Below are 26,473 nucleotides of genomic sequence, written 5' to 3' on the forward strand. Positions count from 1 at the left end.
TTTAAACAAAACCGCAAGCAGCTTGTCACAAAGTCAAAGCTTAAGACAAGAGATGGATTTGTGTTTGTGTGTCTGTGTGGACAATAAACTAATTCATTAATCTGGTTGACAGTTCTCCATGAACTGGGCAGTACTGCCAGTGGTGAGGAATTACAATGAGACAAACTATGCGTTGTTTGGCAGAGCAGTGATGCTCCCCTGACATCTCCAGCACAGTTAAAGCTGTTTAAAATGGCAAGATTGTGTTTTAGAGGAAGTGGAGAAAGACAAACATAAAAAGAAACCAAGAGAACAGTCTGGGACACAGCAATAATAGAGCACCAGAGAAGAATGGGCAAAAAGAATGGATAAAAAAATGCCTTATCAGCATCTTGAAATGTATTGTTTACGTGTTTCATAGCCAGCATACTGAGATACACAGAGAGAGCTATTGTAATTGCTTGATGTTTCATCTATGCTTTTTTGCCATATAACATGGGTATGATATTATATTAGTTGGATACACTATTAGTGGGACATGACAGGGTACGCCACGGTCCTCATCAGTCAAATGGAGGGTGTTCTCCAGCTGTAACACATCATAGCAAATCCCAAATTTGACACAAAGTTGAGGGAATTCCACACATTGATTTTTGGAGTCAAAATGCTCCAAAAAGACTCCTAATGCTAGCAAGCATGGTTAGCCAGCTCCATCCAACAAGCCAACTGTTCGTCTGTCGAGCAAGGTGGGGTTATGGTGCTAGGCGCATTATACCGACACCCTGACACCACTTCACCACTGTTTAAATGTCATTTGCAGCTTTTTGGCAAACAGCAGCTGGTCCTTCCTCTTCAGCACCATTAAGCAAGCTGTCAGTCAGAAACCCTGATTACTGATCATCTGCCATTTTTTGCTCAAAGACAAGAGCAAATACAAAAACATAATGCCATCTAACTGAGCAGAGAATGACAGCTTTTGTCTTCCTTCCACATTCAGGCTACACTGAAAAAAATATGTTGTTGGATTTACTTAATTCAATGGTGGACATTTGTTGCACACAGATGTTTTGCTTTGGCAGAAACTTAAACAATTGAGTTAAATTAACACAATTTATTCATGTTCAATAAACCTGTGCAATTTGTGTTGATAAAATGTGACTTAAACATGTTTTGATGAAGTAATTTGAGCTCATGGAATATTTCAATCCTTCACAATTTTTTCACTTTATCCCAACACCATTCAATAACTTTTACCCAATACTACTTGGTCACTTAAATACTACATGTTATCTTCAAATTACATTTTGCTATTATATTCTAGTATCAAATACACAATTTTCAAATGGAGGCCTTATAACAGATTGTATTGTTCTTTTCCAAGATGGTTGCTGGCATCCACCAGTAACCTTTAAAAACAAAATGTCTAATTTCACTGCATTGACAGTAGGTAAAGAATTAAACTGACATTACTCCTCCACTGAATCTATATAAATCAACAGTTAAATAATGTCAGTTCTTCCGTGTTCTCTGGAATCAATCACAGCAAAGAAATTAGACTCTTAAAAATGTTACAGGAGAATACAAAACATTCTATTTAAGGCCTCTGACGTCAAGATTCAGTTAAACAGCAATTCTAACTAAACAATTTGAGGTAATGTTAGTTTCCATTAACATTAAATTAGGTTGCTGAATTGGCAAACACCTTCCTATTAACATTACCCATTTTACCCCAATAACTAAAGAAATTAGCACTTGCAGGTCAAAAACTTTATTCAAGAGACTGAAAAATAACATTGATACAGTGACTGTCAAAAATGACAGCAGTGATCATACTGTGACATCCTGGTTCAAAACAGCACACTTAGAAATATTCAACGTTCTTTACTTCAACTGAAAATACCATTTCACACGACCCATATGGGATATTTAGACTGTATAACTGTTCACACTACATCTCTTCACTAGTAAAAGAAAGAAAAAATACAAAGAGAAATTTAAAAATGCTGCCAAACAGACAAACAGAGAACTTGTACAGAGCAAAAGGAAAAACAAACAACAAAAAAAAAAACGGCTCGTCCTCATGGCAGTTGCAGAGTATATAAAAATGAACCCTGCGATCTGTTCCTGGAATTGAGCTTCAAAAATGCAGCAGAACAAGTGTGAGATTTAAATGTCCTCTCACCTAGAGCTGATCATGCATGCATAACAGTGAGCTTTCCTTGCAGGAGCAGTTTTGTCTTAGTTGTGAGCTTTTCTTGAGAGCTGAGTTGCATCCAACTCCATTACCACCCTTTGAATCACCTCAAAAGTGTAGCAGAGCTGTGATGGGTAACTCATAGTGAAGGAATAAAAAAGGTCCAAACAGCATGGCTACTGCAAAGGTCACGTTATCCAGATCTTGAAGAACTACTATACCCTCGATGATGATGCCAACATCAGAAAAGTCATTGCCTGGCGTATCCTCTGGAGACAGATGTTCATTGTGGTTTTCTCAATCTGTGCAGTGGCCTCAGTCAACTCCTGGTTAAACACAAAACATTTTTTTAAGATTCCTTTTTAAACTCATCTCTTTCGAATCTACCAGTTCTAATGTTAGAGTAATTTAAACCAATGAAAGCAACATAGTAAATAGCTATAGCCAAAGAGTGGCCTGCCATGCTGTCATTCATGGTCTAACAGAGTTTCTAAGAGAGAGTGAAAAACATAATAATTTCAAATGCTTTACATTAGTTTTTGTTAGAAATGGTAAATGGACTGATTCTTATATAGCGCTTTTCTACTCTCCCGGAGCACTCAAAGCGCTCTATACAACATGCCACATTCACCCAATCACACCCATTCTCACAAGCACTTTATCTATACTTAGTGCTTTCTAACTACATTCACACACATCCATACTCCGATGGACACAGCAACTTGGGGTTAGTATCTTGCCCAAGGATATTTGACATACAAACTGGAGGAGCCAAGGATCGAACCACCAACCTTCCGAGCAGTAGGTGACCTGCTCTACCTCCTGAGCTACAGCCACCCCGGCCCATCAGAAATCCAGGTTATGTCACTCAGAAGATGTTAGAATTTAGACTTTCAGCCCCACAATTTGGTTAGCTGTTGGTCAGTTGGTCTTTTTTTTTTTTTTCAAACAAAAGCTAATGTAAATATTGGTGGGATTTTCCTTTGTTCACTAGAATGACAAATTTAAAGTTTTTTCACACTGATGTGACCCCTAATACAGGGGTGGGGGTGGGGCCTCAAGGGCCGGCAGCCGAGTTCACTACCAGGCCTCATGTGAACTTCAAATTATTAAAGAGAACTACTGGTCCTAACCAGTCCAATGAGGATCAAGTGGATAACTAAATGCATTTTTAAATGTTGCAAAGCCAAAATCTACTCATAAAACACTTACCATGAACTCCTGCACCAAGATGTTGCAATTGTCTTTCACACAGATGCGGAGCACTTTGATGAGGGACTCCCTTTGAGCATTAATGTCATCCTAAAGTATTATAACAAAGAAAACAGAGATTTGTGAACTTTTCAGTAGCACAGAAGAAAATGATCCCAGACAAAAACTCTTGACTTTTTAAACCAGTCAACATGCAACACCAGCATCTACAAAGCAATATCAAAAATTCCTGTTTGACATCAACTTTATGGATATATAGTTTCCAGAACATATATTTTTAAAAAAAGATAAATTTTTCTCAGTGGGCAAGTAAATGCATGATGAAAATTATGGCATCCTTTCAGTGGAATCAGTACTCACAGGTAATAGTTGACTGTTTCAATGGATGCAGCATAAAATTATTTTACTGACCTAATGCAATACATATACACTTTGTAGTTAAAGAATTTTAAAGTTCTTACTGTCATCATGGCAGCTACATCCTTTAGCTTTGTGCCCTGTTCCCCCGATCACTTTGCAAACACTTTCAGCAGACTGTCAGAGAGAAACTCAGCTCCGTCAGAAACCTTGACTGTAAAGGCATGTTTGGGATGCACTGGAATGCTGCATTTTATCTGAAATGACATAAAATTATTTTTGAAATAACAGCAGGCACTGTGCTTGGTTAATCAGTAATGTTTTGTTGAATAAAAACTGTGTTTCCAGATCTTATGGGATTAAAAAAATCCAAAGATGTTTGTTTCTGATTTGCAACCCAACAACCCACAAGTTACAACCTCATTTTAGTTCAAGTGTGCATTAATGTGAGTCCAGTAATCACCTTTCTGACAATACATACAGGTATAAGTTAAACCTATGGCAGATTTTGGATTTCTCAGTTGTATTAATAGGGTGGTCTATTGGTGTATGCATGCACCTAATAATTATACAAAACCTATTATAATTAAGTTACAGAAACCTTAAGCGAAAATAGAATATACTTTCTTACCATAACACCTTGAACCCACAATCCATCAGCTGACTCCTGGTGAAATGCAGAATAGAGGTCGTCTCTCAATGTGCAGCAAAAAAAAACAGAAACAAAAGGACAGCAGGTGAGGGCAGGAGGGGTAGGGATGTAAGCTAGAATAATGCCGCTAATGATATTAGCTAAAGCTGTTCAATGTCCAAAATCTCACTAACACCACGGTGCAGTAAATACACAATGTAACTGAAGAGTCAGTTGGCAAATCTATTCACACAGAAAACCAAATTATGTTATGAGTGCCTCATAATTAGGTTTAATGTGATATTACGGCTCTTGTGCCAAAGACAAATTCAAATGAAAAAGCGCCAATTCTTTGACAACAGATAAAACAGCAAATAAGCTAACGGGTCTTTTTTAGCATGTTACATTGCGACACTCTAGACGTTTAACTACATTTGGCTGAAATATGGTTAATATTAATTCAAAAAATCAAGACATACCAAAAACGTAGAGTTGGCTGCTCGACTTGACTGAGATGGATGCCTTTTTTGAACCACGATCCAAAGCCCGCGAGATGAAATCACGCGTGGTTTCACGAGATTTAATGTTGCTATTTTATTGACTTACTTCACCTGAACATGATATGAACAATTTAATACACCCTTTCTGCATATCATGTAGTTTTTACACTATATGGTTACATTTATCTTTAAAACATGAGGCAATTGTGTTAAATACATGCAAGATGCTTACATAAATCCAAGAGATGGCCAGTGCCTTTTTTTCAGTGTACCTTTGAGATAACTCATGTGGTCAAAATGCAACAGTTGCTCTTATGAGGAAGCGTCAGCTGTAAGTACAGATGTGCAAGATATTAAAGCCAAGAAACTGGATCAAGGACCCATCCAAATGAAAATCTTAACATCTTCAGTTCTGCCACCTCTTGTTTGGCCTCCTTCCTTTTTGCCAGTGTCACTGTCTCCAAAATAGACAGCACACCAGGTCTTACTGCTACTTTGTAAACCTTCCCTCTCACTCTTGCTGCTGTCCTTCTGCCACAGGCACCCCACCCCATCTGTACTCTCTTCTTCACGTCTCGTGCCCTGTCCATTACTTGACCCCAGGTATTTAAAATCCTAATTTCTTGACCATCTGTAGTCCTTGCATGTTCACCTTACCACCTGTCTCCCTATCATTCTTCTTTTCTCCAGTGCATTGGACTGACTCTCTTCCACCTCATTGGATTGCAATGTCATCTGCAAGCATCATGGTCCTTGGAGATCCTGCCTGACCTCATTTAACCTTTCCATCACCACTGCAAACAAGAAGGGCCCAGAGTAGATCCCTGATGTGACCCCACCTTAAATGCATCTTTAAGTCCTGCTGCACACCTCACCGCTGTCTCGCTGTCCTCATACATGTCCTGCACCACCCTCGGATACAAAGTCAGGACTCTGACATCCTCACACAGTACTACAGTTCCTCTCCTGGCACCGACCTTATCACTCTATTGTTACTACTGATCTGCACATCACCCTTGTTCTTGAAAACTGGCACTAGTATACGTTTTCCAAGATCATCTTAAACAGTCTGGTTAAAAAGTCCACTGTCCTCTCCTAGACATCTCTACACCTCCACAGGTATGTCATCTGGACCAGCGCCTGGACCATCCTCTACACTGCCTGATTCACAGACTGTCCTCCATCCATCTTTCTCTCTCTATTATTTTCTAAATTCATAGGTTCATCATTCTCGAAGTACTCATTCCATCTTCTCAACACACTCTCTTCACTAAGCATCAGTAATAAAGATGTGAAAAAGTTAAATTCCTACATTATGCCTTTCACATTTCCAAATACTCACTTGAATACATGAAAGCAAAAGCAAACACACACACACACAGATGGAAGCACACCCACACAGGATAGTACATCTTCTTATTCCAATTTTGTTCAAGCTTCTGTTTTCCTGGGGGCATTACACCAGTGGGTGGGTATTACTTCTCTTCTTCATCACTCTCTGATTCTGTCATACACACACAGGAGCACCTAGGGGTGGTGATGATTCACAGAGAAACAAGGCGGAGTGGGATGGAATAGGTGAAGGGGTAGATAAAATTTCTGGTTTAACAAGCATTTTAGAGGTCTTGCATTCCAGGGTGTTTCACACTGTGAGGCTTCACATCTCATCTGGGGCTGTGAACGGCTAACTGCATCCTCTGGATAATCTGCTATAGCATCCCTAGTTTGCTGTGTCAACGCTGGCAAAATGATGACTGTGGGCTTACGCGATGCCACTGATCTCATTCAGCTGAGGTCACAATCAGCTACACCCTTGATGATGAGAAGAGCTGCATTTAGCCCAGTGGGTGACCGCTGTCTTCTTTCCTGTGGAAGATGACTTCACCGATGCTGCTTTGTTCATCTTTTACATTTTAGTTCCGATTATTAGGAACATGCCAGACTCTCTTTGTGAAGGCACATGAGGAGGTGTGTGTGTGTGTGTGTGTGTGTGTGTGTGTGTGTGTGTGTGTGTGTGTGTGTGTGTGTGAGACCTGTCATGAGAGCTACTGTAATGGGTTACCTCATCAGCTCACTAGACATCAAATTTGTATTCTACTCACTCAGATTTTTCCACACAATAGTCACACAGGATGAAGTGTAGATTTTCAGTGATCAGTCACAATATACTTTGATACTTGTTCGAAACAAGCATCTGGAAGCATTGCAAGCATCTGTTTGTTACGAGGGTTTGTTGGTTTGTGCTAGTTAGAACAAAATGCATCCAGATGTTACCTCAGTATAAATTAAATGCTTACCTGCTTACTTAAGTGGATGATTAAGCATCACTGAATTAAAACTATACTCAGACCTCAATTCTTTAAATATTTGCAACTGCACCACCTACTATCAGGGATCTTTGAATAGAATACCAGTTCCCAAAGCTGCAGCACTTAAAGACAAACTTTAAGAAAGGTCATGGACTATGTGCATATTATTCTGCCATGATTCAGAGACTGGGCAATAAAGCTATTTCAGCTCTAAATGTAATGTAAGGTCACACTCAGTGGAGACCCTTGTGTGTTTTTCTTGTTGTTGTATTCATCTAGGTCGTGGCTCAAGAGTTGGGAGTTCGCCTTGTAATCGGAAGGTTGCCGGTTCGAGCCCTGGCTTGAACAGTCTCGGTCGTTGTGTCCTTGGGCAAGACACTTCACGCGTTGCCTACTGGTGGTGGTCAGATGGCCCGGTGGAAGCTGAACTTCCAGAGCTTTGGTTAACACCAGACCACATCCTGCTTTGAGGGTTACCAATACGAGGACCATACCTGTCTTCATACTTATGATCGGAGTCTCCACACAAGTTCCAACATTTAAGCCACACTACACCAGGACCTCCCTTGAGGGCATCTTCAAACACTGTCACTGTGGATATTCAGTACTAGTCACGGACCATCAGAATCACGGATAGTCCTAGAGTCTGGACGAAGAGTGGATGATTTGGGGACCTGTATCACTTAATGGTGTTTGCGGTGGCTGGTCCACTTTGTTTAATCCAAAGTCAACGAAGCCATGTACCAGGAGATTTTAAAGCACTGCTGACAAGCTTTAAGGAGGTGCCTGTTTGTTTTTTCAGCAGGACTTAACACAGGACATGCCCACAGAGCTACCAAATGTTTGTTTTTTATCACTGTGCTTGATAGTCCAGGCAGCACTCCTGACCTGAACCCCACAAAGAAACTGTGGGGTATTGTCAAAATAGGATAAGAAACAACCAACCCAAAAATACAGATAAGCTGGAGGCCATTATCAAGACAACCTGGGCTTCAGTAACAAATTAGCAGAATCAGAAGGTGATCACCAACATGCCACACCACACTGATGCAGTAATGTTGGATATTTCTGTATATTAAATCCTTTTTTTGATGGTTTGTGATCTTTGGAAATCCATCCATCCATTTTCTTCCACTGGGATCTTTGAAAATAGTCAAATAATGTGAACTGTGAATTTAGAGAATTTCTGTACAGAGGAGTGGCCCAGAATCCCTCCTGAAATGTGTGCAAGAAATGTGTGCAAGACCAGTGACCAACTACAACAAATAGTTTTCCACTGTGCTCGTAAAATGAATGAATAAATACATTTTTAAAAAATATTTAAAAAATAAATACACGTCAGTCAAGTTATGTACTCTTGCAAGATTCCCCCAAGTTTACATTTTCCTCTGGGTTTTTCATGACCAAATTGAAAGTGCTCATAAAAACAGGCATCCAGCCTTTTTACAGCCAGTTGATTCAAAAGCCCAGTCAGCTTGATGACATTCTGTCAACACCGTGAAATTTATTTTAAGGTAGCTGTACCATTCGGGGAAGTCTGATAGCTTTTCCTCCTTTTCTTTTAGGGTAAGTCACAGTCAAATGTCATCTAATCTGTTGCACATGGAAAGAGTAAGGGTAGGGATAAGGTCATCTATAAACAAGGTCAAGGTTGAAACTGAAGGCTGAACTTTAAGTGTTGTGTTAAAACATAAAACTGGAAATGCACTCATTCAGCTTCTTTTCTCTACAAGAATGACTTATACATATATATAAAATAACAGTGTAAGCCCCACATCAAACCCAAAAACTAATGTAATGGCAAAATAACTAAGAGGTTACCTTTAAAAAAAAAGGGGGGGGGGGGGGGGGGCCTTGCAACTAATTAACTAATTAAACAATTAATACAGTAAAATTTCATTTTTCACACATCAGAAAAATCAGAATTTGACTTAAACTCATCTAAGGAAACACGTCAGATGTGTGGATGACAAAAAAAAATCACTTCACTTCAAATCTGTTTTATTTACATAGTGCCAAATCCCCACTTGGCAATAGTGGCAAGACAGTGGCAGCTAGGTTTTAGAGAGGGGGGAGACAAGACAAAGGACACTGTGGAAGAGACCCAGAGATTTACAACAGTTAGTCGAGATGGCATGATACCACTTTTTTATGTCCGATACGATACCGATATCATAAATTTGGATATCTGTCGATACCGACATGAATCCGATACAGTCTATTTTATAATCAAGACTTTTTTTTTTTATATTTGCTGCATTTTGTATAAGTTCATACTCAAATTTAAAAAGACAACACTAAAGCTCTTCTATTATGCAAAAAATACAGTGCACCTAAAATATTTTGCAGTTTAGCAATACTCATCTTTTTATTTAAACTTTTAGCAGAGCTTTAAATCTAAGTATTTAAAGTACTATTCAAAAAATAATTTCAAATGCAATTTTATGCAGATTTCAAAAACTCTTTGATTCTGAAAAAAAATTACAATATCAGCATAAAATAAAGTTATTATTCAACAACTACAAAAAAAACAAGTGGTAGAACGGACCCTTTTATACGTAAAGCTTAACATAAATAGACATCCAGAGTGGAAAGCAGTGCAAATAAATGCAAACACGGCTTCACAACACTCATCTTTTATCAAGATGGATGTGAGCTGTTTCTATCACATTTAACCTGAGACTGAATTTCTAGTCTAGTGTAATTTCTATACAAAACTTAACACAAGTATGAAAAAAGTGTTTTTCATAGTTTGTTTGGTTTTTGGTTTTGTTTTTGTTTTTTTGTTTTTTGAACCACTGTTTAGCCTGCAACACAGTTTTTTTCAAAGTAAAACGTGAGTCTATCATTGTACGGTCAGACTTAGCAATGACATGAACTTACACACTTGCTTTGCTTCTTTGGGATAGCTTGCTCGGATATTAAAAGCTGGTTTGGTAGTGTGTAGCGAGGCTCCAGATGCTTTCAGTCTGAACTTCAGACCGCCAACAGGTCTCGCACGCAACAGCAGCTCTATCACGTGACGCATAATCCTCAAACATGGTCACATGGTCACTACCTTGGTTACACCATGTTGCAAGTTTTGTGAGATCTTTTGTGATATTTAATGGATCGCGTTACATTTTTTATTTCTCCCTGATATCCAATCCAGTAATTTAGGTCGGGATCGGACCAATACCGATACTGTGTATTGGATGGGTCCATGCCTATTTTGTAGAACCTAAACTTAACTTGTTGGTTTTTAGTGACTTAGCACTGAAATGAAAAGCAGAAAGTATTTTAAAAAGTGCAAAACGTAAAGGTCTAAATAGTACCCAAACCATGCTCTCCTGGCTGATAGGTCTCTAAAACGGGGCTGCTATTAGTAGTTGTAGTTGGAGCATCAAAAGAGTGTGTAATGGTGGGATGCAGGCAGCATCTGACAAAACAAAATTATGTGAAACCCCAGAGTGAGAACGTGTCGAATTTTTGTAGAGGACCTTAAATGGCGTTTCATCCTGCTATTACTTTGCAGTACTTGCTGTAGTTGTACTTAGTAGTTACTTAACTCTTATATACCTTTGAATGCCTGTGAAACCCTTCCTTGGCAACAGCATTCAAAAGTGTTCTGTGTGTACACCCGCTCCTTTATTGATTATCTGAAATGCGAACAGCCATTGATCGAGTTGTAGATAGCAATGGCGTCGGTGAATAATTCTGGCAATAAGCAGAGCAAAGTGCTTTGCAGTGAGAGGCTGATGCATCAGCATTTATGAATCCAGACTGCAAGAGGAAACTAAGACAAAGTCGCAGTCTAAATGGTAATGTGTTTGTGTGTTTGTGTGTGTGTGTGTGTGTGTGTGTGTGTGTGTGTGTGTGTGTGTGTGTGTGTGTGTGTGTGTGTGTGTGTGTGTGTGTGTGTGTGTTTACATGTGTGCATGTGTTGTGTGCTTGGTAAGTCACAGAAGGTCTGGCCTGCCTGAGGGCAGTACTCACGGCTCAGTGTGAAAGATATGGGGGTGGCACTGCTGCACAAGCCTGAGAAGATACGCTGTCAGAGGTCTTAGGTGGAGGGAGGATGTGAGGGAGAGAGAGTAAAAGATACAGCCACACACACACACACAGGAAGCTGGGGACCGTCTGATAGAGTGAGGGGGAACAGAGGAAGAGTGAGGAGAGGAGGGGAGGGGTGGGAGATAAGCACCTTAGAGGGTGGGAAAGATAACGACAGATAGGGAAAGCAGCATGGAGGCCGAAAGTGAGCGAGCGAGACAGACACAGGAAGAGAAAGAGAGAGATATAGAGGAGGCGAGAGGCTGAATTTAATAAATTAGATCAGGCACCTTGCTGGTTTCCTAGCAACCCAGACAAGATGAGCCTGGTCTGGCCTGGTCTGTGCTCCAGAGTAAAGGTCTTTTTCCTCCGCCTCTTCTTCCATCTCCCTCTCCCTTTCTTCCTCCTCCTCCTCCGCTTACTCATATCAGGACACAATCAAAGTCCCAGTCATTGTTAGAGACGAGTATATTTAGAAGCAGATTCATTTATTGAGGTAAAACAGTGCCACAGTGTGCAGCACTACTCTTTTACCATATTTTCCATGACACTGGTGTGTTTAAGGATTGTTTCTAACAGCTAAAGTCTACACATTGTACATTTATTTAGACTATGCCTATATAGTGAGTTTACAATTTTGTAGTGGTCTTAAAATGAATAGTGACTCAGAGTATATCAGTGTCTCATTAAAAGTAATGTACGAACATGGACTCTATTAGAGAAAAGCTGAAGTCTGAAAAATGTAGAAGTGTCCTTAAACTGAATTGTTTCTAATGGCCAACAGGGAGCAAAAATCATTGCAATTTTATATTCAGATGGGCACACGGATAATTTTTTTGTGTTGAAACTTCATTTACCAGCAGGTCACACCATGGTGGCTATGTCCATCTTTTATATAGACCAAAATGTTCTCAATGCACCGTGAGGTCAGAAGTGCATAAAAATGCATACATGTTTTATAAACAGAGAAAGAGCCATTTCAATAGTGCAAAGTAATCTATCAAGAGTAGCACAAATTAGCAGGTTAACGATACGTAGACGAACTGAGTAATCCATCTAAAATAGAGAGGGGCAGCTGAGAGAGAGTCAAAATGTTCAATCAAAAGAGATCAGCGCATATCATAACTTTTTCAGTACAGTTAAATAATATCACCTGTGTTTGCACCAGCAGTGCTTGGTTTCAGTTGATGAGGGCTTAAAATGGTATCATTAAGAATAGGATGCTTTATTAGGTTACCACGACAACATGCTTCATATTGTTTTAGGTTTGAAACGTTTTTATTTATTAATTTTTTCATTTAATTTCTTAATCTCTTCATTGTCTAAGAACTTCAAAGAATCATTTCACTTGTTTTTGTTGCATCATAATTAAGCAGAAATTCAAATGTCTGCATGAAATCAACGTGTAGCCCAACAGAGTTGAGCTGAATTTCTCTAATTTCATGTGACCTTGTTTTTTCTCTTGTAATGTTAATATTGGTTGCTTTTCCAAAGACTGTTTGTTTTCTGTTTTCTTTCTTTTCTTTTCTTTTTTTTAATTCTAATGCTTTCATGTATCCCCTGGCAGCTCCATGTTTAACACTGAAACACTATGAATTGTATCTAATTCCCACATGCAAACTCTACAGAAAAGCACACATAAAGAATGTGTTTATAAAAGCCCCAAAAGAGCCTTAATGCTTCTCTTAATGCATGGTTTTAGCGGAAGCGCATTTCAAAATCAGCAAGACTGTAAATCTGAACATTAAGTTTGGGCCATATTTTTATATGTGAAAAAATAAATAAATCTTGTCCTTCGGCTGCTGTAAATCTTGGACATTTAAAGCTAACGTTTTTGTTAAATTTTAAATCTTGTGTTGTTAAAGCCACAAAGAAAGGGTTCTACAAAAACTTAATTTCCATACATGTGTTCAGTGTCTCCTACAGGGATCGCCAGTGGTTCTGATGGGTAGTCAGACTATAAGCCAGAAATAATGATATGTAGTTGAGAGGCTGGAATGCTAAGGTATCAGCTAACACTATCAAGCTTGGTTAGCAAGCTGTATCCATAAATAATAATAATAATGCATTTTATTTGGGGTGCCTTTCAGAAACCCAAGGTCACCTTACAAAGAACAAAATTAATAAAAGGAACAATAGTCATAAAATACATAAAATAAGTTAAAATTGCAAAACAGAGCTTTGCAAATAAGTTAAAATTGCAAAACAGAGCTTGACAACAGATAAAATCAGCACTAAAACGAATAAACCAGTTTAAACAGATGTGTTTTGAGCTGTGACTTAAATAAGGAAAGGGAGTCAATATTTCTTATGGCTGGAGGAAGAGAGTTCCAGAGCCAAAGAGCAGAGCAACTGAAAGCTCTGTTCCCCATAGTAATAAGGCGTGAAGACGGAACAGTAAGATGAATAGCAGATGAGGATCTGAGAGGGCGGGAAACAGTGGTGATATTGAGCAGGTCACACAAATATGAAGGAGCAGATTTATGGATACACTTGTATGTAAGAAGTAAGATTTTAAAATTTATCCTGGCTTCTATGGGCAACCAGTGAAGCTGCTGAAGAACTGGGGTAATATGAGCTCTTAACAGGGTACGGGTTATGACCCGTGCTGCAGAATTTTGAAGGAGTTGGAGTTTATGAAGGGACCTTTTAGGGAGACCAAATAAGAGGGAATTGCAGTAATCAATACGGGACGTAATAAGACTATGGACAAGGATGGCAGCAGCATGGGGAGGAAGGAAGGGACGGAGTCGGTTAATATTACGTAAGTGAAAGTATGCAGACCGGGTTATGTAATTAATGTGAGACTGGAATGAAAGAGTATTATCAAGTATGACACCCAAACTCTTAACCTGAGGGGAGGGAAGGGTGGGAGAATTTTCAATGTTAATGGAAAAACTGTGGGATTTGGTTAAGATAGATGGTGTACCAACAAGTAAAACTTCAAACTACATTGTTGTACCACACAGACACTGATTGAGGCTTTGCAGACATGTTTTGCAGACCAAGCAACATTTACTTGTCTGTCTGCCATTTTGGACATTTGGCAATTATGATGACAAAGTAGATTCACCAAATAATCTACTTTGTGGTCATGCAGGTCTGCAGACTGGTCCTTGACCACCTGCAGCCCGTTCTCACTCCCGAGGCGTAACATGCAGACGTTTTGTCACGTCCCGCGGCGTTCCTGAGGAACGCAAAAGGAGACCTTCGGCATTCTTATGGTACGCGGCGGGTTATGGACGAAATCCAGTGCAATGAAGCTCCCGCGGTAATAGACGTTCCAGCCCTGTATTCCAGCCCTAAACCTAACCTTATCCCTAGCCCTAACCATAACCTTTTTCCTGATCTTAACCAAGAGTTTAATTATGTTAAATAGCGTGTTTCTAAGCGATTTGAAGAAAAAGAGCGAACATGTGTAGATTGAGTCCATACGGTTCTCATATTTTCTCATTTTTCTTCATTTTTCCAAGGTCATCATTTAGGAACGTGGTGGGTAGCCGAAAACGTAATATGTTGACGATTTGTCACCTAGCGTAAAATGTTACGCTTTGGGAGTGAGAACGTGTTGCCACCTGACAACCACCTGCAGCTAGGGAAAAATGTGCATTCCCCAATCAGCTTTGGTTGCTAGAATTGCTGCAATCCAACCCAGTATCATGGCAAAAAACGTTACATTACTGTATGCAGAAATTTCATTACCACCAGGAGGAGATAAAAAGCAAAAACTTGAGGAAGGTTCACACCAAACGCGATAGACGCGACCAGAGCTTCAGGTTTACATGTAAAGTCAATGGAGGAGCGCGATGAAGCGCGACTGGGGGTGTTCTTATTTTTCTCCTCCTTCTCCCCTGAATCATTCCTGTCCGTGGCCATCTATGCCTATGCGCTTCCCATGCGCTGGCATGATGTTGGGGCAGCATGAGTATGAGCAAATGTTTTTGTTTTGGGGTTTCTTGCTGATGCCCGTGATGCCGCCCCCCACCATGATATGGAGGACCACAAGAGCCACGCGCATCGAAATAAAAAATCCTGTGCTTAATTAATGAATTGTAGAATAAAATCTGCATTTGTAAATTCATTTTTGAATTCCAATTTAATAAACTGATTTTTAAAATGCTTTTTAAGTCTTCATTTCAAAAAACATTTTCGAATTGCACTTTAATAAACTTCATTTCAAAAACCTTTTTCGAATTGCACTTTAATAAACTTCATTTCAAAAACCTTTTTTGAATTGCACTTTAATAAACTGCATTTCAAAAACCTTTTTTGAATTGCACTTTAATAAACTTCATTTCAAAAATCTTTTTCGAATTGCACTTTAATAAACTTCATTTCAAAAACCTTTTTCGAATTGCACTTTAATAAACTTCATTTCAAAAATCTTTTTCGAATTGCACTTTAATAAACTGCATTTCAAAAACCTTTTTCGAATTGCACTTTAATAAACTGCATTTCAAAAACCTTTTTCGAATTGCACTTTAATAAACTGCATTTCAAAATCCATTTCCCTTTCCTGTTCGCTCAGGGATTAACATGTGGATTAGCAGTTGGATTAACAACTTCATTTTAAAAATCCTGCTGCTATTCAAATGAGCCACACCGGGGGATGTAAGGAGCTCTCTGATTGGTTGGTCAGACACAGGCTGTCTGCCAGCCTGGATGTTTCTAGCTCATAGCTTCGCCCTGCTAAGAAGCCTGTGTGCTTGTACAAAGGCCGTTCGACCTCGGGATTTACACTCGGCTCGACAAGGATATGTGAAGAATGAAGGGACCCTGCAGCAAAGGGAGAGCCCAACCTCTGGCTGAGTGCCTGTTTACAAAGTATGACCACCTGTGAAGGTAACGTGCTAACGTGGCTAACGCTAGCATCACCGCACGTAGCCCCGTTATTTTAAGGTCATTTTAGCTTATGAAAGTTTTACGTCGCAGCTGTACGAGCTAGCTACGTGTTTTGTAAGCTGCTGTGCTCTTCGCAAATAAAGCTGGAAGCAGCTCAAACTATTAGAACCAGCACTGAGGCCTGTTACATTTATACAGTGTTAGAGCAACAGCTGCAGCCTATAGCCTTTAAACTAGCGATTAAAATGCTGACAGTAAACTCGTCAGTCCAGATGTTACCACATTACTTTGTAATACTTGTGAGTTAAAACAACTGAGACAGGCTGATTAAAATAACAGCTTTCAGTTCTCTCATTCAGCATATAAACACTGGAGATCACACTACTGATTTCAGCTCATTTAATATGTGAGTGCACAGATTCATTCTCAACTGGACATAAACGATGATCAAAGGTTGTATATATGATGAAGTCATCAAACCCCAGCCTCTAACACAGTGCGCTGAATCTTAGCTTTGAATGTCCAGTATATTCTAATCAGTGCAATCTAAGCATTCACTGAACCTACAGTATCTACACCTGTGTGGCAAATGTGTGGTAAAGCTACAGATAATGAAATTTAATTATTAATACACTATACGTCATGAGAAACGAAAGCTGAAATTGATTCAGTTTAGTACTTTTCTCTGTATGCTCTGTGATCATAAAGGCCTTAAATTCTGTGATATATACTGTAAATGATTTTCACAGAGGTCTTAAAGTACTTAAATCACTGCTGATAGTCTGGTTGTTTATATTTTCACATTTTTGTGTCTGTAGGGCTGTTTGATGACGGTTTGGACTCCTCTGGAAGATGAGGACACCCACACCTGTTCCATACTGCAGCCATTGATGGTGTTACGGCTCTGAGTCAGCTTTGGGCCATCAGACACACACACTGGAAAACCAGCACCTGGACTTCATGCAGGAGAGACGGCCTCAGTGATGATGGACTCTGCATCGTCTATTTTACCTCCTAATCTCTTTCTCTTTAACACACAATTAAAATCTTAGTGAGGAAGTCTCTAACTTGTACACATTTGTACTTTTACTTGTTTTATTAGTTATTTTTAAGAAGAGTAAAGTTATTCACAAAGTTTTTATTCTTCTGTATTTATTCTTTTGTATCATGTACCACAGTCATACTGAACTATACAGACCTGGTGAATTGGAGAAAAAAAAAATCATATATGAATGAATCATTCAGCTTCAGCAGTATTTCTATTCATCTTATGAATTCCAGTCTAATGTCAATTCACTGTTTGAGTTCAGTCTTGGTCTTAAACTCCAGAGAATACCACCTGGTTCAATTTTTTCATCTGATTATTGGGAAAACAGTTTTCTTCTGAGAGATGCTGCTAGAGCTGAAATAGAGCCCAAAGAAACAACAGAGTTTAGTCCCTCTGGATTTTCCATGGAAAATTGTTTTATCACTCACTCAGGTGACTTCTCCAGTGTCACGGATGAGTGATGAAAATATCTCCCACTGGAAACCATTGTGTCCAGTTAAAGTCAATCGACTTTTTCAAGGAGAGTTGTTAGATGCTGTGCTCATGAGGACAATGGGTTTTAAACTTGCAGCACAACACAAAGCTGAAATACTGGATCAACGATCAAAACAGATTGAGCAGAATTAGGTCAAAATGTAATATCCTCATATGATGACACATCACACATGATCCAGCATTGTTCTAAGAATGCAAACTTTCTTATTGGAAGTTTCCACAGCTGCCAGAAAGGGACAGATTTCTGGCTGGTCTTAATGAGTGGTCGTTGCTCTCTTGTTTTCTCTGGAATTGCTGCACGAAGGATGTAACACCCATGATAAGCACTGAGGTGTATGTCCTTGTCAGAAATGAGCAATGCTCAGCTTCCAGGTAAGGAGAAGTGGAACCAGAAGATATTCAAATGCATCTCTCCACAGCTGCTGAGGAATTCTACAAAAAACAAAGTTTGTTAAAAACATTTGCAGGTGAATCACCACTGATTTATCACTGACATCCATTTACTCAAAAATTACTGACAAGTGGACAACTAGAATATATAGTTTATAATTTCAACATTGTACTGTAAAAAATGGAACTTTATATGACAAATGTGTGGTGCTTGTGGAATTTTTAACAAGGACCCTACAAAACTTTACAGTACTCATGCTGCCACACTTCTGATGGCTAGGTGTGCAGTTCCTGCTTTAAATGCATTCACTTTTAAGATTAAGAAATCTAAGTGATAATAGGCCAGAAATGTTTGAACTTGCTTATTAATCCATCATCACTGAGGCCGTCTCTCCTGCATGAAGTCCAGGTGCTGGTTTTCCAGTGTGTGTGTCTGATGTCCCAAAGCTGACTCAGAGCCGTAACACCATCAATGGCTGCAGTATGGAACAGGTGTGGGTGTCCTCATCTTCCAGAGGAGTCCAAACCGTCATCAAACAGCCCTACAGACACAAAAATGTGAAAATATAAACAACCAGACTATCAGCAGTGATTTAAGTACTTTAAGACCTCTGTGAAAATCATTTACAGTATATATCACAGAATTTAAGGCCTTTATGATCACAGAGCATACAGAGAAAAGTACTAAACTGAATCAATTTCAGCTTTCGTTTCTCATGACGTATAGTGTATTAATAATTAAATTTCATTATCTGTAGCTTTACCACACATTTGCCACACAGGTGTAGATACTGTAGGTTCAGTGAATGCTTAGATTGCACTGATGAGAATATACTGGACATTCAAAGCTAAGATTCAGCGCACTGTGTTAGAGGCTGGGGTTTGATGACTTCATCATATATACAACCTTTGATCATCGTTTATGTCCAGTTGAGAATGAATCTGTGCACTCACATATTAAATGAGCTGAAATCAGTAGTGTGATCTCCAGTGTTTATATGCTGAATGAGAGAACTGAAAGCTGTTATTTTAATCAGCCTGTCTCAGTTGTTTTAACTCACAAGTATTACAAAGTAATGTGGTAACATCTGGACTGACGAGTTTACTGTCAGCATTTTAATCGCTAGTTTAAAGGCTATAGGCTGCAGCTGTTGCTCTAACACTGTATAAATGTAACGGGCCTCAGTGCTGGTTCTAATAGTTTGAGCTGCTTCCAGCTTTATTTGCGAAGAGCACAGCAGCTTACAAAACACGTAGCTAGCTCGTACAGCTGCGACGTAAAACTTTCATAAGCTAAGATGACCTTAAAATAACGGGGCTACGTGCGGTGATGCTAGCGTTAGCCACGTTAGCACGTTACCCTCACAGGTGGTCATACTTTGTAAACAGGCACTCAGCCAGAGGTTGGGCTCTCCGTTTCGCTGCAGGGTCCCTTCATTCTTCACATATCCTTGTCGAGCCAAGTGTAAATCCCGAGGTCGAACGGCCTTTGTACAAGCACACAGGCTTCTTAGCAGGGCGAAGCTATGAGCTAGAAACATCCAGGCTGGCAGACAGCCTGTGTCTGACCAACCAATCAGAGAGCTCCTTACATCCCACGGTGTGGCTCATTTGAATAGCAGCAGGATTTTTAAAATGAAGTTGTTAATCCAACTGCTAATCCAACTGCTAATCCACATGTTAATCCCTGAGCGAACAGGAAAGGGAAATGGATTTTGAAATGCAGTTTACTAAAGTGCAATTCAAAAAAGGTTTTTGAAATGCAGTTTATTAAAGTGCAATTCGAAAAAGGTTTTTGAAATGCAGTTTATTAAAGTGCAATTCGAAAAAGGTTTTTGAAATGAAGTTTATTAAAGTGCAATTCGAAAAAGGTTTTTGAAATGAAGTTTATTAAAGTGCAATTCGAAAAAGGTTTTTGAAATGAAGTTTATTAAAGTGCAATTCGAAAAAGGTTTTTGAAATGAAGTTTATTAAAGTGCAATTCGAAAAAGGTTTTTGAAATGAAGTTTATTAAAGTGCAATTCGAAAAAGATTTTTGAAATGAAGTTTATTAAAGTGCAATTCGAAAAAGGTTTTTGAAATGAAGTTTATTAAAGTGCAATTCGAAAAAGATTTTTGAAATGAAGTTTATTAAAGTGCAATTCAAAAAAGGTTTTTGAAATGCAGTTTATTAAAGTGCAATTCAAAAAAGGTTTTTGAAATGAAGTTTATTAAAGTGCAATTCAAAAAAGGTTTTTGAAATGCAGTTTATTAAAGTGCAATTCAAAAAAGGTTTTTGAAATGAAGTTTATTAAAGTGCAATTCGAAAATGTTTTTTGAAATGAAGACTTAAAAAGCATTTTAAAAATCAGTTTATTAAATTGGAATTCAAAAATGAATTTACAAATGCAGATTTTATTCTACAATTCATTAATTAAGCACAGGATTTTTTATTTCGATGCGCGTGGCTCTTGTGGTCCTCCATACTATCCAATTACTCAACTGCAGCGAAACTGTGAAAAGTGTAACGCAAATCAGAAATGGGGACACCTGCCTTCAAAGTAAAAGTCAAGCTGACAAAAATGTTTCAAAATGCATTACTTTTACTTTGAAGGACAGACTGGAAACCTTTTTCTATTTCACACTTTTTCAGGTTTTACTACCACTGGCCTAGTAGTTAGTGAATATTCTCAGATAAACATGAAAAATTACAGGAAACGAAAGCAATCACAAGGAGGTTTTTGGAGCAGCACCTTCTTTGCAACTAGTTTTATTCAGCAATAGTTTAACCAGCAACATCCTGAAACCATTGCCAACAAGTGGGGGGATACCTATTTTCCCTTGGCAACTGGTGGTTGTATCACATCCACAATATGGTAAAACAGACTGATTCTTATATAGTACTTTTCTACTCTTCAAGAGTACTCAAAAAACTTCCTAACTACATTCATACTCTGGATGGATGCATCAGAGAGCAACTTGGGGTTAGCATCTGAAGCATAGACTGCATCCAAGGATGCAGACTGGGGGAGCCAGGGATCAAACCACTAACCTTCCGATCAGTAGGTGACCTGCTCTACCTCCTGAGAGCAGGTCACCTCCTCCTACCTCCTGCTGTAGCAGCCACCCCAATATGGCAGACAATTCTATAACAATGTCCACATGGCATCACGTGAGAAACCTTAATACTTACGAACTAGCAGCTATTGTCTAAACTCACCAGAACTGAAGCTCAGAATTCTTGGATTGTGTGTACGACTCAGACACACATTATTTTTCAAGTAATTAAATTAAAAGCTGCAAAAGGCACCAACAGCACAAACACAGTCTTGTTCAGTGACCCAGAATGGTTGAAGTGAGGATTAGCAGAAAGCTATCTCCTTATGGGTTTTTTTTTTTTAATCACTCTGTAAAGTTATTTTGAAAGCAGAAATTATTCAGCCTCCAGTGACAACTAGACAAACTGCAATTTTAGGCTTCTTGGACACCTGGGCTACCCTTTGACAGCAGCCTTGCTAGTGAGTGTGTGATTCTGTAGTCAGTAAATATGGTAGAAGTCAACAGCTTGTTCTTTATTTTTGCTGGTTTTGACAATGGAGTGCAAAATAAAAAAACACCAACACTTTAAAATAACATGTGGAATTATTTGTTAAAGAAATATATATTGTTTATCTTGACAGCTTTGCACATGCCATCTCATATTAAACAGTTTATGAGATTGTCAACTTTTCATTTAACAGGTTCAGAAAGCAAACTGGTGGCATCTGTAGTATGGTCTGTGCAAGTGCAAAAATGATCAAACACTGTAACAAAAGTGGCATTTGTGAGGGTTAGTCGAGGACAGAACAAGAGTTCTTGGTTCAAGAGCTAACAACACGTTAGATTAGAGACCATATCAGTGCTTCCCAAAGTTCAAGTGGCATCTCAGCATCAAGTGTTTGAGGAGAACAGTGTGTGAATCAGGCCTTCATGGTGGAATACTGGAAAGAAACACTCACCGAGGGCGACTGATAAGACGAAGAGAACTGCTCGTACCAAGAAACATAAGAAAAGGAAATTAGACCAGTGGAAATCTGGACTTTGATGTGATTAGTCTGGGAGATTTTATAGCTCCAGCTGGCATGTCTTTGTGAGACACAGAGAAGGTGAACAGATGATGGTATCTGAATGTGTGGGTCCTACTGTGTAGTACTGGTGCTACTGATGTTATTTTAATCTGAATTTAAGGCAACACTTAATCAGCATGCCTACCACAGCTGTCTGCGATAACACATCATCATCATTGTTTTTTCAGTAGGACATTGAGACAAAGCACACCTTCAAGCTTCTGTAAGGCTCATTTGACCAAGAAACAGAGTGACTCAATGCTGCATCAGGTGACTTGACCTACATGAACCTACCTAAACGGAACCAGGAAGAGCAGTTGAGAGTTTAAGTGATTTACAGGACAAAGTGAAGGAAAGGAAAACCACTACAAAGGCCTCAGTGTCGGACTCGAATCCAGGCCGTCCACTGTCATTCATGCACCATATGGTTGGGTGCTCATCCATCTGAGGTAAACCTGCACCACTGTTATTGACTGTTATTTCAAACTTATTTCATATTTAATTTGATGTGATTAGTGGTGTCTTAATGCAGAAAATGCTAGAAATAAAGAAAATAAATTGCATGAGTAATTCTGTCTAAAATCTTGACTTGGCCCATGTAATACTTTGCATACACTGGTGCAAATATCTAATCACCCAATCATGATAGCAACTCAATACATTTAGGGCTGTAGACATGTATACATCTAACTTGTTTAACTTCAGACCAAGCAACAGAATAAAAGAACAAAAATTCAGGCTAAAAATCACACAGGCTCCCAGAGCTCAAATCACCTCCGACTTGCTTCTTGAACATGACAGTGAGTTCCCAGTACTCACAGACTTCCATCCACCAATTCAATTTAGAGGTAACTAAAGGAAGGCCTTTAACTCTTTTTTCTTTTTCTTTTTTTGGGTTAACTTCAATTATTTTGCAGATTCAGTAAGCATCACTTAATATGTAAACATAATTGTTAAAGGTTTACCAGCAATGATATGTAATGAATAATTGACACTAAAATCACCAGTCACATCTGTATTTATGTCATCACTTAAAAACGATTTGATTATGAATTTTATAAAGTTATATGTCACAGACAACAAGAGTGAAAAACATAACATTTGCTCTACTGTTTCATAGGGGTGGGGGAAAAAATCGATACTGTGTAGTATCGTGATATTTTGTTTGCTAATAATGTATCGATACAGGGACAGCAGAAATCGATATTTTGTTACAAAAAAGGTTTTTGTGCTCTGACTTCAGAGCATGTCCAAATGTGTTTAACTTTTTTTTGACAGCAATAAACATGACAGTTTACTTATTTTAATTTAAGACATGTTTTATTTTAATTAAGTTTAAAACTTTTTTATTTAATGTAAAATTATATTTTGTTTTAATTTACTTTCAAATTCTTCAGTTGCTGAATGGGCTGCATAGTTTTCATAAATTTCATAGTTCAGAATAGCTATAATTGTACCAGATGGTTGCATTCAGTTAAGTTGGACTAGACTGTAATACAAACCGTTCAGTTTGTCAACAATAAAACTGAAATGAGAGAAAGACTGAGTGTGAGACTTTGATATTAGATAAAATGAATTGCAGCCCTACCCTCCTCGAAAAATTGCAATAATATCGTATCGTGCGTTAAGTATTGTGATAATATCGTATCGTGGGATGTATGGTGATTCCCACCTCTACTGTTTCATTTGTTCCCAGAAAGTTGATCAGCTGTTCATCTGGACATTTCACTGTTAGTGGAAGAATTCTATGTTTCCTCACTCATCCAACTGACTTGTGAAAATGCATCATCCAGATGAACGGGATAAACTTATTGCAAATTACTTACCATCAAGAGATATTATTTGTTAGTTAACGAGGACTGCTTGTTATTTTTAGTGAATAAGGATTCATTATGGATCTGTGAGCCCATCCCTAGTCTCAAACTCCTGTAAGTGTAAGTGCTCAGTGTAAAAAAATAAAGACCTGCAAAGTGAACTTCAAACTCTCTTTGTTTTCCAGTACAAAAATAATACAGATCCTTGGGTGATGTGACAATTTTTCAATTAAAAAAAATAGCACTGAAAATAATAACTCTTTAATTTTGGTAACATAAAGAGTTTTAAACTTGTTATCTCTAAATTACAGTAACATAATTTCATACGAAATGTGAGGGAAAAATAGATCACGTCTACTCTACTTCATAAGCTCTTAGTGGTTAACCTATAGGTAGCTCTACATGCAGAGGCAATAACACTTGCATTCCAACTGATTTCACCAGCTTAAAACATGCACTGCGGTAAGTTATTTGGATTTGCTGTGTGAGATGCACATAGGGTGTTCATATCACTTCTTTCTTCCCCTGTAGGGCTCATATGAAGTCTGAACCTGCAAAGCAAAGACACATTGGTCAGGTCAGACGTGCATGTGCTGTTTGACAGCTGTCAGCCGGAGGAGCTTCAAGGCATGACACAGCAAAACAAGCAGCTTCTAAAAGCCTTCCTTCAGTGGCCTCGGCATCAGAATAAAGTCCCTGCTTCCCGCTGTGCTTTTACATTGGGAGGATCGGCGGCCTTCGCATAGGACCTGATTTTCTGATGATGGTGCACCTCCTTGCATCTGATTTGGCTAGATGAGTGTTTGAAAACTCCAGCTCCAGTCCAATCAGTCCTGTGATTCATCAGTGGGATATTCTCAGTGAGTGGAGTGACTCACAGGTCTGTACTGGCCCTGCCTTGCCATGTTGTGTTTAATGGTCTTGTGTCAGAGAGAAGATGGCATTACTGTAGCTTTAGTGTGTAGCCTGAGGTGTGCTCCAAGTTAATTGCTTGATACCCAACTAATGGCACTCATGAGCCACCCAGAAAAGCTCTAGTTTCACTGTCTCAGTGGGTGGGGATGCAGTTTCACATATAAGAAACAAACTGAGCCAAATATAATCCAAATGTGAGGCAGATACTTAGTAATAATTTAATGTAAGGGCACAGCCCCATGAAACTCCATAGTGAAACAAATGACATTCCACCCATTTTCAAGGTACAGAGAGGAAACTTCATTAGACCCACTTCAGTCATTCTGCAAACAGCTGAGTGGGTCAAAATTGCCCTCACCAGCTCCATATGACTTGGAAATACTTTCACATGAGCTTGCATATTTCCTATCTCCATATCTCCATATCGATCAAAGCACGGAGAGAATAAAAACAGATAGGATGTCTTTTACGATCGATGTCTGTGTTAATGTTCCATCCGGATCTAAGGAAGAGGAAACAGAAAAGGGAGTGATGTGAGATGGGGGTAAACACAATGCACATCTGCTTGACATCGTCAGTCCATCTCACAGCTCAAGTCCTCACTCTCCTCATGCACTGCCTCTGTAATTATCAGTAAATGGTAAATGGACTGATTCTTATATAGCGCTTTTCTACTCTCTCGGAGCACTCAAAGCGCTCTATACAACATGCCACATTCACCCAATCACACCCATTCTCACAAGCACTTTATCTATACTTAGTGCTATTTACCTACAATCACACACATTCATACTCCGATGGATGCATCGGAGAGCAACTTGGGGTTAGTATCTTGCCCAAGGATACTTGACATGCAGACTGGAGGAGCCAAGGATCGAACCACCAACCTTCCGATCAGTAGGTGACCTGCTCTACCTCCTGAGCTACACCCACCCTTCAATCAGTGTGGAAACATATCTGCTGTCATATGTCTGATTTCTGCAAATGAACTGAAAAGATGGAAATGAGAGGAGATACTGGTGAATAAAAACGAAGAGCTGGCCTCTGAGCCGCACCTCTACATATGAGTGCCCTCTAGTGGCTGCAAGAGGAAACTACTGAGGCACGCTGGTGAACAGGAACACACAAGAATCATTTCTCTCTGTAACAGGGGCTGATGAGGAGAGCTTAAGGGAAAATGCTATGTGTGTATATATACACACACACACACACACACATATACATATATATATATATACATATACACACACACACACACACACACACATATATATATATATATATATATATATATATATATATATATATATATATATATATATATATATATATATATTCGAATTTTTGTGGAGGAATAACACCCATTACATTGAAAGATCTCAGCTTGTGAAGGGATACAATAAAGGTGGTATCAAAGCCCCAGAATTAGAATTTTTGGTTGGCACCCTTAGAATTAAATGGTTAAAATCTTGTCTGCCACAGCTAGACTCCATTAGCTCCACATCCCATGATCCTTGTTTAATAAAATAGGAGGATTAGACTTTATTTTGAAATGTGATTTTGAGGTAAATAAAATCCCCATCAAGATATCAAACTTTCCAAAACAGACTTTGCATTTTTGGGAAAATGAGATTTACCCACAACTTCTCCCCATAATTCAACCTTATGGA

At 38.9% G+C, this 26,473-nt stretch overlaps 2 long non-coding RNA genes across 3 annotated transcripts; one reads left to right on the plus strand and one right to left on the minus strand.

Annotated features, from left to right (window-relative positions):
* Positions 1–986: 986 nt before the first annotated feature.
* LOC148100424 (uncharacterized) lies at positions 987–5,139 on the minus strand. 2 transcript variants are annotated; one of them, XR_015719759.1, is made up of 5 exons: positions 4,853–5,139; positions 4,374–4,437; positions 3,847–3,999; positions 3,386–3,475; positions 987–2,499 (listed from the first exon to the last, which is right to left on the minus strand). It is a non-coding gene; the product is annotated as an uncharacterized LOC148100424 (long non-coding RNA). The 2 variants fall into 2 exon arrangements; XR_015719758.1 differs by lacking the exon at positions 4,853–5,139 and having other exon boundaries at positions 4,374–4,844.
* A 10,719-nt stretch (positions 5,140–15,858) lies between these two features.
* Positions 15,859–17,193, plus strand: LOC148100425 (uncharacterized). The gene is made up of 2 exons (XR_015719760.1): positions 15,859–16,056; positions 16,875–17,193. It is a non-coding gene; the product is annotated as an uncharacterized LOC148100425 (long non-coding RNA).
* The last annotated feature ends 9,280 nt before the right edge of the window (positions 17,194–26,473 follow it).

The sequence above is a fragment of the Neolamprologus brichardi genome, chromosome 11, assembly GCF_056152115.1.
Source record: "Neolamprologus brichardi isolate AB-2024 chromosome 11, ASM5615211v1, whole genome shotgun sequence".
In the NCBI taxonomy this organism is placed as follows: Eukaryota; Metazoa; Chordata; class Actinopteri; order Cichliformes; family Cichlidae; genus Neolamprologus; species Neolamprologus brichardi.